This window comes from Triticum aestivum, chromosome 7D (genome assembly GCF_018294505.1).
Source record: "Triticum aestivum cultivar Chinese Spring chromosome 7D, IWGSC CS RefSeq v2.1, whole genome shotgun sequence".
Classification (NCBI taxonomy): Eukaryota; Viridiplantae; Streptophyta; class Magnoliopsida; order Poales; family Poaceae; genus Triticum; species Triticum aestivum.
Window position 1 is genome coordinate 55,523,561 of NC_057814.1, and position 4,211 is coordinate 55,527,771.

A 4,211-nucleotide genomic window follows, 5' to 3' on the forward strand; every position below is an offset into this window, starting at 1 on the left:
GACAAGTTACACCCCGTAGCTAGCTCGAGAACACAAGAACACTCAAATACATACACCAAAGCAGGACTAGGGTTTTACGCATCCTCGCGGCCCGAACCTGGGTAAACGATCTGTGTGCTTCCTGTCAGACCCGCTCTTTGCACAACCCCGCGCCCGCCAACTGTAGAAGGAATCCCAGCGATTCCGTAGGTGTCGATGTCCCCCGACATCTTTGGCGCGCCAGGTAGGGGGCGCAGTTGTGGAAATCTGGTCTGATCGGAGCAGCAGCTTCATCGTGGCCGTCGTTCTAAGGAAGAAGACGACCAAGCTTGACGGCACCATCTGCAGATGCGGTGGACGCCCGTGCAGCGACAGAAAAGCTAAGTCGTGCGAAACTTTAAGCAATTTCATTTTATATATAAGGTTATTGTCCTCGAAGGGCCTTCCCTATGTATGGAGAACCTGCACGCAAAGGGGCCCTTCCGCTATTGGCAATGCCCTTGCTCTGTTTCGAGTCCGCTCAACAGCTCAAGTGGCCGCGTCGAGAACGGCAGGGTAGCCTTCCGCAATTGGCGACGCTCTCGATTCTGACTCGAGTCAAGCTCGACAGTTCGAGTGGCCGCGTTGAGAGCGGTGAGGTGGTTCGCCTGGCAGCAAGCACACACGGCAGGCCATTGGGGATCCGTCCTCAAGGTGTCGCGGCCTGGGTTTACGCACCGGCAAGCCTACCCGATTACGTAGGGTGAACATACAAGGGGAGATCTAACGGGAAGATAGCATGCATAATATCAAAAGTGCTGCAGAGTTATATTACATCAATTTTTGTTGCGGTTCTAACTAAAGATAAAAATTGTCTTGGTCATGAACCTGCAGCGGCGGTGAGAGACGGGGTGCCTAATCCCAGCGCTGGCCCTCTATCCTCTGAATTCCATCGATGCAGCTGATGATGGGCTTGATACGCTCCTTGAGCACCGCGAGGTCCACATCCTCCGGCAAGCTCTCCAGCGCGGCGTCGAAGTCGAGGTTGGGATTCCAGTGCGCCACCTTGGTGAGGACCTTGGTCATGGCACCCCGGCAAAGCCTCCGGGCCTCATCGGCCAGGGAGGCCGCCCGATTGGAGTGGTGCTGCTATAGGGCCCCGAAGACACCTTCGAAGAATAGGGTCAGCTTGGCATTGGGACTCACGTTGCGCTCCGGGGTGTACCTCACATTTGGCATCCCCATGGCAGCCAGCTTTGCGGTGATCCTGCCGGCGACGTCTTCAAGGTGGCTGATCCAGCGTTTCTCGCCCTCCACAAAATCCTTGTGGTTGGCGGCTTCGTTCTTCCGCAGCTGCTTCTCGGCCTCCAGATCCTTGGCCAGGGTCTCCTCCCGGACCTTGGCCTCCGAGAGCGTCTCCTCAAGACCCTCCAGCTTCAGCTTCAGGTCTTTGATGGAGTCGTTAGCCTTGGAGAGCAGCTCAGCCTTGCCGAGAACTGCGCCCTGTGCCTCCACTAGGGCACCGTTGAGCGTGTCCTTCTCCTTGGCCAGCTTCAGGGTCTGATCCTTCAGCCTGTCCCGCTCCACCTCCAGCTCTTTCACCTTGCCGGCGTGAACCAGAGCCTGGGCATTGAGTGCCTCCTTGTGCCTCTGCTCCAGCTCCTGGGTCCGCTGCACGACGAGCTTCTCCACCTCCTCGTCCTTGCCGCGGAGTGTTGCGGTGAGCTTCTCCTCACACGCGGCAAGGTCCTCCTCCTGGGAGTTCAGCGCGGCCTGGTGCTGGGACCGAGCGGCCTCGTCCTTGGCGGCCTGGTTGTTCGCCGTCTCCTGGGCCTTCTCGATGTCGGCCTGCTTCATGACGAGCTCCACCTTGCGCTTGGCCAGCTCATCATGGATGGTCTTCAGCTCCTCGCAGGCCTGGCGGAACCAAGCATGCGTCTCGACGACTCGCCCCTCGAGGTCGCCTCCGCCTTGTCCACCGCTGCCATCCTGGACTTGGCCTTGTCCAGGCGCCCCTTGCCGGCCTCCTCGGCAGCAGCCTTGCCGGGCTCCCCGGCAGACCCCTTGGCGGCGTCCTTAGCAGCGTCCTTGGCGGCCTCCTCAGCGGCGATCTTCTCGGCCTCCGCCGCGGCGTCCTTGGAGACATCCTCGATGACGGTGTCTATGTCCTCCCGGTCCGCTGAGAGAGGATCTGGATATCGAGAAGGGGATGAGGCGAAGCCAAGACCAAGATTCAAAAAGAAAAAGAACAGGGACGGAAGGTGAGTGACCTACCCATGCCAGGCTGGGAAGAAGAGGCCCCCTCCCCGCCAACATCTGGCGCCGAGGCGGAGCCACCAGCGCCCAAGTTTGCCTCCTCCTCCTCCGTGTGCATGGGCTCGGTGCTTGGCGCCCTTGCCGGGGACGCCCCTTGGGGCGGCGTGTTGGGGGTAGCCCTTGGTGGCTCCTCCTGCTGTTGTCCTCCTCCTGCAACCACGGCATGGTCAGCGCCAAGGGATCATACCCCCAACACACATTGACGAGGGGCCAGTGATGAGCTTACGCTGGGGCCTGTGCCGGGGGCTGCTGTCCGGGCTGCTCACCACCACCAGCGGCGTGCTCGAAGTGCCTGCCGGGGGCTGGCCGCCCGCCGAAGCCCTGGCCCTCTTCACCCTCTGGGCCATCGTCTCCGCGTCTCTGCGAAGATGGAAATAAATCAAGATAAGCGGCACAGTCTGAGGAGACGGAGATGACAAAAAAGAGCAAGATACTTACTCATCCTCCACCTCCTCTTCTGTTGCCTTCTTCTTCCTCCTTGGGCTGAGGGACCCAAAATCGAAGACGACCTCCGCGTCGGCATCTGCCGGAGGAGGGGAGGAGGGTGGAGTCTGGCCACGCCTGGAAGAAGAAGAGGCAGTTGCTTTCTTTTTCGCCACCGCGGCCTTTACCAACTTCCTCGCCGCTGCAGCCCTCGTTTGGCGCACAGACGCCTCCTGGGCTTGCTGCGGTTGCATGGCCCTGCCGGAATGAACCGGCTCGCCAGAGCTGGCACGCCGCAGGACTCGCCCTCTCCCCATGACTGGAGGGTCGACAGTCTCGACCTCCTCCGACGACGAATCGTCGACCACATCTTCGATGAGAGGGGCCCCGGTGCCGGCGCTGCTGGCCTCCTCAGCCGACTCCGCCCACTTGGCGAGCTCCTTTTCCTTTGCGGCCACCGCAGCCTTGTCCTCCACACCGCCGGCGCTGCCGGCCTCCCTGGCGAGCTCCGCCTTTGCCGCCCTGGCAGCGATGTAGTCCAGCTCCGCCTGGGTGGTGTCCTGGACGAGCAGCGGCTCGTCGCGGACGTACTTCTCCTCCAAGGTATCGAAGAACTCCTGCACCTGATCCGCCGGCAGCTCGGCCCAATTTGGGACGAGGCCGTGCGCGTTGAACTCCGGCATCATGGCGATGATGTCGTTTCGGCGCGAGTTATTGCTCAGCGGGACCACCCCCGCCGGCAACCCAAACAAGGGCCCCTTGGCAACCTTGCCGGCCTTTGCGGCCTTGTCGCACCGCTCGACCTTGCCGTCGCGGTTCACGTCGAGCTGGAAGATCCGCTAGTAGAAGTGGGTGTGCCCCATCACCGTGAGGTTGTGGTCCAAGCCGGGGCAAAGCCTCATGATGTTGGCCGCATTCGTGAAGAGCCAGGCCGGCCTCCCCTTGTTGTGCAGCGGAGCGATTCGGCGGCGGATGAAATCCGCCCCGATCATCTCAAGGGTGAGCCCGGCCTCGGTGAGACGAAGAATCCTGGTGGTGGCGACCGTGAGCTTTGCATCGTTGGCATCAACAGCACCCCGGTCATTTCTGCGAATCGGCGGCGCCTGGCGAACCTGACAGAATTCCTGCGGGTCCTCCTCCTCAATCCAGCACTAGCGGCCCCGTCACTCGTCCCACCTCTCCTTCTTAGCGCCCTCCAGGTATGTCCCTTTGGTCCTTGGGATCCAGGTGACACAACCAGAGATGGCACCTCCCTTTTGGATTCGAGGATAAATGTAGTGGCGGAAGAGCGACGTGTTGGGGAACACCCCGGCGAAGCCCTCACAGAGATGGGCAAAAAGAGCAATGCACGCCACGGCGTTTGGAGTGAAATATACAAGGTGAAAGCCGTAGGTGTCCATGATATCATTGAAGAAATCAGAGAAGGGGGTAGAGGCCGCAGGAAAAGTAGTCGACGAAGAATGAGTACCGATTCGGGCCGGCTTCGGCGAAAGCAGCAGGGATGACGCGCGTGG